The sequence below is a fragment of the Erinaceus europaeus genome, chromosome 12, assembly GCF_950295315.1.
Source record: "Erinaceus europaeus chromosome 12, mEriEur2.1, whole genome shotgun sequence".
Classification (NCBI taxonomy): domain Eukaryota; kingdom Metazoa; phylum Chordata; class Mammalia; order Eulipotyphla; family Erinaceidae; genus Erinaceus; species Erinaceus europaeus.
Window position 1 is genome coordinate 58,200,929 of NC_080173.1, and position 9,146 is coordinate 58,210,074.

A 9,146-nucleotide genomic window follows, 5' to 3' on the forward strand; every position below is an offset into this window, starting at 1 on the left:
AGGTGTTTCTCTCTCCCTCTCCCTCTCTATTTCACCCTTCCTCTCAATTTCTGGTTGTTATCCAATAAATAAATAAAGATAATTTAAAAAATTAACTTCCTCAATAAATTCCAGCCATGGCATCATCTCCCCAGACAATAACTTGGGTCCATCGCATATCAGATGTCAGGCTCAGAAAAAAAGAGAAAAAAAAACTAGTATAGTCATGGGCCCTTTGGAATATAACTAAAATAGGCCTACTAGCTATCTACAAAATGGAGACCACAAATCTTCATCTGTAATATTCCTACCTTTAGGTTCATGATTAGTCAACAATTGTTTGACTTTATATGTTAACTCTTTTTTCAGCCACCAGGTTCCAGACTTCTCTGGGCAGACAACCCCACCAATGTGTGCTGGAGCCCCACTTGCCTAGAGCCCCTCCTCACTAGAGAAAGAGAGAGACAGACTGGGAGTATGGATCAACCTGCTATCACCCATGTTCAGAGAGGAAGCAATTATAGAAGCCAGACCTTCCACCTTCTGCACCCTATAAAGACCCTGGGTCCATACTCCCAGAGGGATAAAGAATAGGAAAGCTATTAGGGGAGTAGATGGGATATGGAGTTATGGTGGTGGGAACTGTGTGGAACATAAAGTGTTTCCCTTTTATAAATAAAAAAAAAGATGCTTACTTCAAAAAAAAGTAGGACAAATAAATGAACAAAGAAGGCAAAATTAAAACAAACTCTGAAACAATAACAACAAATTAATAGCTACCAGAAAGGGAGGAGAAGGGGTAATGGAGAATATGGGTAAGTTGGACAGAAGTGAAAAATTGTGCCTTTGAAGGACAGAAACTAGGAGGAGAACATGATGTACATATAGTTGTGGATTTATGCTTTTCTACACTTGAAACCTGTATAATGTTATAAACCAATACTGTTTCAGTAAAAACATTTTTTATAAGATCAGTATCTTATATGTGAATCCAGGGCTTCGTGCATGTGTGATACTTCAGAGTGGCCTCCTGGTCCACTTTTAATTCCTTTACTTTTAGAAAGAAGAGGGAGACACCACCGAATTGCTCTACCATCTGTGAAATTCCCCTGGTGCTATTCATATGCTACTGTGTGATGGTAATACTCAAATCCAGGGTCTCATGCACAGTAAGGAGTATGCTCTATCAGTTGAACTATCCCTCAAACTCTCAATAAAAGTTTTTTTTTTTTTGAGGCTGAACAGTGGCGCACCCCATTGATTGTACATGTTGCCATGAACAAGAATATGGGTTCAAGCCCACCTGTAAATGGAAAACTTCATGAGCAGATAAGAGGTGCTACAGGTCTCTCTCTTTCTCATCCTCCTCCTTCTCCTTCTCTCTCTCTCTTGTCTGTCTCCTCTAAATTTATTACTATCCTATCAAATTAGATAAATACATAAATACAAATGTAAGAAAAGAAAAATCACTGATATAGTTTTTTCTAATAAAGGGTATGGTTGTTACTTGTTATTGTAAACTGTACTATACAACCAGGGGCATATATTATTCTTTTTTAGTCCTCTAAAACTTTATTTTGAATATTTAAATTTTTTACATTTATAATAAAAGCAAAAGATTGCTATCAATAATTATAAGATTGTCATTTTCTCACTAATAACCAGTCTTATTCTAAAGTTATAGGTCCTTTTATATTAATCTTCTTAAAGTAACAATATTTTTCATCTTGTCATTTTTTACCTTTAAACTCTAATTACGATCACAGAAACTATAGCTTGACTGGTGGGTGAGGAATAATGTCAGTTTCTCCTGGAGAGTGATAATTCTTTTTTTTCCTCATGTAGTGTTGATGTCTAGAACTAAAAAAATGATTATGACAAGTTCGTCACTTGACATAAATGGTCTACTTTCTGTCTTAATTTAAAAGTATCTCTAAACAAAAACATTGCATTTATTTATTCTGAACATTTTAATCATGTCTATAGTGAAATAAACCTAATTAAGCCAAAGTAATTATTTATCTATAGTAAGTGATTACTTCTAGGAAGATAAACACTCTGGACTTTAAAAGTAATAGAATTATCATTAAAGATGCTTTAATTTCTCTGCGGTAAAATATATGCATGTGTGTAATACTTAACCTAAAAAAGCTTGAAATAATTATATAATTTTATTTATAATTGCATTCATGTAAAATTACAGATTGCTTAATAAGTGCTAAGTGGAATCTGATGTCATTTTTTTACCTCTTTTCCTGGGGCTATGGCAATATTCTAAATCATGACCAGGGGCTTTTCATGGAATTCTATTCTCTCAAACATTCTGCTTATCTTTTCATATAGGTGGTATGTCCTATATTCAGCTTTGGTATGAAACATTGCTTTTTTTTTTTTTTTTTTGCTTTTGCTTCAAAATGCACACCTTTTTTATTTTGTCAGCTTACAGGAAAGAATGGGAGTTGTTGTTTCTGTCCTTTGACACTTTATCTCTTGGAATTCTTTATGTTACTGAAACTATACTTTGTAGTAAAATTTGGAAGTGAGAACTATTTTATAAGGAAGAACTTCTGTTTCTTTTTTTTTGCTCCAGGGTTATCGCTGGGGCTCGATGTCTACATTACAAATCCACTGCTTTAGACACCTGCATACCTGCTTCACTGCTTGTGAAGTGACCCCCCTCCCCCATACGTGAGGAGCTGGGGCTTGAACCAGGATTCTTGCACAGTTCCTTGAGCTTTGTACTATGTGCACTTAACCCAGTGTGCTACCACCTGGCCCCTAGACTTCTTCTTTTGTAGACCATAAACAATAAGGGACACTGAAGAACTTCCTGTCAGAAGTTGCTGTGTAGCATTACTGAATATGTTTTTATGTCATTATTGTATTGATGATGTAGATATCTACTATAATTTAATTTTTAATTTAGTGAAAAATCTAATTTGCTTCCATTTGGTCTCCAAATTAGTTCCATGTCAATCAATAACCTGTGCCTCCAATTTTTTTAACCTAGAAAATATTGTCAAACTTTTAGATCCATACTTATCTATTTCTTTAGAAAAGCAAATGCTATTTTTATTATTCAATAGTGAAGAATGAATTGACTTGGGGCCTACCAGACTAACTATGTCATCCATGAGATCCAGGCTCAAACCCAACTACTATTGCACTGTAAGGAAGCTTTGGTGCTATGGTTTCTCTGTCTTTCTGTCTGAAAATTGTTGGTCTAATAGGATGCAGCATCAGTAATAACAAAAATAGCACATTGGGAGTGAGGTGGTAGTGCAGTGGGTTAAGCACAGGTGGCACAAAGGCAAGGACCTGTGCTCTACAAAGTTTATACCACTATGACCTTAATTTTTATGCTGGCTTCAATTTGGACTTGATGACTTCAATCTGAATAGTATGGTGGAAAATCCAAGTAGAGACATAGAGGAAGTCCAGACTATTTTCTGTTCCCATCTGATTGTGATGTGAGCAGTTGTTATGGTCCTTTTTAAATTCAGTTCCTACGGGCAGTGGCTCTCAAAAACCTACAGCACTGTCATCTCCATCTAGTTGTTCTAATTTCTCAGTGTTTCTAGATCCCTTAAATCTACGTACCCTTTTTTCCCTTGCCTCTGATGTTACTGCTGGGGCTTGGTGCCTGCACCACATATCCACTGCTCCTGGAGGCCATTTCCGCCATTTTGGTGCCCTTATTGTTATTGTTATTATTATTGTTGCCATTGCTGTTGTTGTTGGATAGGACAGAGAGAAATCGAGAGAGGAGGGGAAAACAGAAAGGAGGAAGGAAAGATAAACACCTGCAGACCTGCTTCACCGCTTGTGAAGTGACCTGCCTGTAGGTGGGGATTTGGAGGTTCTAACCGGGTTCCTGTGCTGGTCCATGCCCTTCTAGCCATGTGTGCTTAACCTGCTGTGCTACTGCCCAGACTCCTACACCTTTTCTTCAAATCATTGTTCATCTCTTCACACAACTCAGTGTGTAAGCTGAACTCTCAAAGCGTTCACTGAACTCTCTTCACTGCAACTCTGGGTATCCTGTTGGTGCCCAAATGGCATAGCTAACATTATCAGTCTCCTAAGTGATTAAATAGTGCTATGCATTATATCATTTTTTATCTTTTTATTTTATCTTAATTATTTTAGCAACACTATGAGGCATGCGGCAATGTTACAGTTAAGAAAACTGAATCCTAGGGGTCGGGCGGTGGCGCAGTGGGTTAAGCGCATGTGGCGCAAAGCGCAAGGACCGGCATAAGGATACCGGTTCGAGCCCCCGGCTCCCCACCTGCAGGGGAATAGCTTCACAGGCGGTGAAGCAGGTCTGCAGGTGTGTATCTTTCTCTCCCACTCTCTGTCTTCCTCTCCTCTCTCCATTTCTCTCTGTCCTATCCAACAAGAACTACAACAATAAAACAACAAGGGCAACAAAAGGGAATAAATAAAATAAATAAATAAATATAAAACAAATAAAATTAAATTTAAAAAAAGAAAACTGAATCCTCTAGCAAAAAAACACATAAGCTTAATTTAAACATATTTTTATCTGACATTTAAGCCTTATATAAATAAAATTGTTTATGAAGTAACACTGCCACATGCAGATTTAGAGTACATACAAATTACTCTTGGCTAATGTATAACCTAATTTACTATCTCCTGATCATTATAGGTGGGTTTCAACTTTAGCTCCTTACCCCAAAATGTCTTTATCGGTTAAGTCTACTGTATTTAACTTTCCATACCAGGAATGTTTTCAACTTTCTGTTTCAATATATCAGACTCTTAATAGTTATGGTCTTGTCACCCCTTTACTAGCTACAGCTTCACAAACAGCCTTTTTCATATTGCAGTATTCTCTGATGATTTTTACCACCATATATCTTTGTAGCTAATTTCTACCACTCTACTGCTCACTAGCTCTTCCTCCCTGTCCAGTATATAGTGCTATAAATCTAATATAACTTGGATAGGAGTGAGACTTCTACAGGATAGGAGATCATTCACCTATGACTGATGACAGTGTGCCATGAAGAATATTCAGGCCGATGTGCTGTGACCTTCCTTTGATTATCCAGGGTGCTCCTGCAATAACTCCATGAGAACCTGTCAGAACACACTGCAGATACAGCAGTCTAATCTCCTGTACCATGTCCCCATCCTATACTGAATCAAAATTCTACATTTTAGTTAATTGCCCATAAAATTCATGGAGGCATTTTTTTATCAGAGAACCCATAGTCCCTACAACCAAACAGTATTTCAGTTATATTTTCCATACTTTTTAAATCCTTTCTGGAATCTGAAGAAAGATAAACGGAATTTCAATGGGAGAGGTGCTAGATAAAATAGAGTACTCTCGGAGGTTTACGGAAGATGGCGGACTGAGAAGCTGCTAGTGGCTTGAGCTCTGACCACATCTTCTGGAAACTGTAGGATTTTCTGCCTTTAGTAGGCCAGTCAATAAGGGGTCCTAGCGGTGACACCAAGGAGGTGACTATAACTTCATTTGGGTTAAGAATTAGAGGTGGTGCGGACTAGTGGGCCGGCTGCTCCAGATTTCCCAGGCAGCAGCGGGCAAGGCGGGTGCGCTGGCACTGTCCTCGGCCCGGGAAGGTGGCTCCTCCGCCGGTTGCAGAGTGCTGCTGGGCGGCCGGCAGAGGACCGGGAGGGAGCACTGTAGCTCAGGGGCTTTCTCTTGGGAGTCTCCGGGGACCACCGCAATCCTGAGGGTGGATCCGAGGACATTCTTGAGTACAGCTCTCATTGGATCAAAAGTACTTGGAGCTAGTTTTCATTTTTGAGAAATCCTTTTAAAAAGCTTCGGGGGGGGGGGGGTTCCCAGAAGATGGCAGACTGAGAAGCTGCTAGTCGCTGAGCTCTGACCACATCTCCTGGAAACAGTAGGATTTTCTACCTTTAGCAGGCCAGCCAATAAGGGGACCTAGCGGTGACACCAAGGAGGTGACTATAGCTTAATTTGAGTTAAAAATTAGAGTAGGGAAAAAAGGGGGAAAAAATTTTTTTTTCTTCCTTTTAATTTTCAAGCATACCCCCTTCCCGGCCTCCCCCACCCATAACCAATCCCTGGGGACCAGCTCCTAGCAGGGGAGGAGAGCTCCTTTTCTTTACCAAATTCCTGCCCCACCAGGGAGTAACATTAATTCTAAGTCTATACCCTTCTGAAACCTCTGGCCTTTTTTCTTTCTAAGTAGCCAACCCTCCACCTCACCCCGAATAGCTAATTAAATAATTAAAAATAAATACAAAAAAAAAAAACCCTTTCCTTTCACTGACCTTTTGACTGTTCTTTTTCTTATCTTTTTCTTTTTTCTCTCTCGCTCTTTCTTTTTTTTTTCTTTTTCTCATTCTTGTCATCCCTTCTTCCTTAATCCTACAGCTTCCAAAGTCACAGCCCCCAGCCCCCACACCACAGTGTGCTTTTTTTAATTCACTGATACACATTTGGGAATTTCCTTTCACTGCTCTTTAATTGCAGCTCTTTTTCTTATCTTTTCCCTTTCTCTCTCTCGTCTCTCTCTCTCTCTCTTTTTTTTCATCTTGTCATACACTTCTTCCTTCTGCTTTGCCTTTCTGAATTTGCGAATTATTTTGGGGATGAAATCTGACTCAGAGTGGACTCTCTATGTGTTTATCTCTGCTCTAGTTCCCTTTACCCTCTTGTTACCCCTAGAATATACAGTGGATAGTAGATTTGTATAACTGTCTATTCTTGCTATCCTTTCTTTCTTTTCTCTTTCCTCACTGGGATTTGGTTACTATTTTTTCACGGACAGGAGAAATTGTTTGGCTAACTGGTAATGATTAAACTACTTCAATACTTGCTTCAGTTGCTACTGTAATTCCTGAGGTTGGTGAGTGCAATTGTCATAAAGGTATTTAGTACAGTGTTGCTTGTACTCAAGACACAACAGCTGAGGAACAGCAGAGCATAAAAAAAAAAGAAACACATAAATAAAAAAAATGGGTAGATCAAAAACAAATAAAACTGCTACTCCAATGAATAAAGACAAGAGCCCAGAAGAAACTACAAATCAGCCAGAAGTAACCATAGATAAGAAAAGTATGCAAGCAATAATAAACTTATTAATCACAGAAATGAAAACAACACTGGAGGAAAGGAATGGCAGTATTAGGGAAACAACAGTTGAGACCCCCAAGGAAAATACTGATTATCTTGAGACAATTAGAGAACTGAAAGCTGAAATAGCTGTAATGAAGAAAGAAGCTGAGGCAAGGGAAAGCAGACAAACAGAAGCAGAAAACATAATTAGTCAGACAGAGGATGAGTTAGAGAAAATGAAGAAAGAGGAGAAAGAGCTTAAAAAGAGATTGAGAGACACTGAAAACAACAACAGAGACATATGGGATTATTTCAGAAGAAGTAATATTCCTATAATTGGCCTGCCAGAGGAAGAAAGAGAGGAAGGGGAAGCAAACATTCTAGAGGAAGTAATAGAAGAAAACATCCCAGACCTAAATAACAGAAAGGACATCAAGATTCAAGAGGCCCAGAGACTACCAAACAGAATCAACCCAGACCTGAAGACACCAAGACACATCATAATCAGAATGAGAAGAAGTAAGGATAAAGAAAGGATCCTAAAGGCTGCAAGAGAGAAACAAAAAGTCACATACAAGGGAAAACCCATAAGATTATCTGCAGACTTCTCCACTCAAACTCTAAAAGCCAGAAGGGAGTGGCAAGATATCTGTCGAGCCCTGAATGAAAAAGGGTTTCAACCAAGGATAATATATCCTGCTAGACATTCATTCAAACTAGATGGAGGGATCAAAACCTTCTTAGATAAACAACAGTTAAAGGAGGCAACCATCACCAAGCCGGCCCTGAAAGAGGTTCTAAAAGACCTCTTATAAACAAGAACATCACTATAATATTTGCAATATATCAGAGCAGACACAATTTTTTTTGAACAATGGCACTACAATACATTAAATCCATAATATCAATAAATGTCAATGGCTTAAACTCACCCATCAAAAGGCACAGGGTGGGGGGATGGATCAGAAAACATAATCCAACCATATGCTGCTTGCAAGAATCCCATCTGTCACAACAAGATAAACACAGACTTAAAGTGAAAGGATGGAAAACTATCATACAGGCTAACAGACCACAAAAAAGGACAGGAACAGCCATTCTCATCTCAGACACGATAGATTTTAAATTAAATAAAACAATAAAAGATAGGCAAGGACAGTACATAATGATTAGAGGATCAATGAGCCAAGAAGACTTAACAATTATTAACATCTATGCACCCAATGAGGGACTATTTAAATACATTAAGCACCTACTGAAAGAATTTCAAAAATACATCAATAGTAATACAATAATAGTGGGAGACTTCAATACCCCACTTTCACACTTAGACAGATCAACAAAGCAGAGAAACAATAAACATATGAGAGAATTGAATGAAGACCTCTTGGACATTTTCAGACTCCTCCACCCCAAAAAACTGGAATACACCTTCTTTTCAAATCCACATAACACATACTCAAGGAAATACCACATGTTAGGCCACAAAGACAGCATCAATAAATTCAAGAGCATTGAAATCATCCCAAGTATCTTCTCAGACCACCGTGGAGTAAAACTAACATTTAAAAGCAAACAGAAAATTATTAAAAGTCACAGAATTTGGAAACTAAACAACATGCTCCTTAAGAACTGGGTCAGAGACTCACTCAAGCAGGAAATTCAAATGTTCCTGGAAACAAATGAAAATGAAGACACAACCTATCAAAATATTTGGGACAGAGCTAAAGCAGTACCGAGAGGGAAACTTATAGCCATACAATCACATATTAAACACCAAGAAGAAGCTCAAAAGAACGACCTTACTGCACACCTCAAGGACTTAGAGGAAGAGGAACAAAGGAACCCTAAAGCAACAAGAAGGACAGAAATCACTAAAGTTAGAGCAGAAATAACATCGAAAATAAAAGAGCCATACAAAAGATCAATGAAGCCAAATGTTGGTTCTTTGAAAGATTAAACAAAATTGACAAACCCCTAGCCAGACTCACCAAACAAAAAAGAGAGAAGACGGGAGTCAGGCTGTAGCGCAGCGGGTTAAGCGCAGGTGGTGCTAAGCACAAGGACCCGCATAAGGATC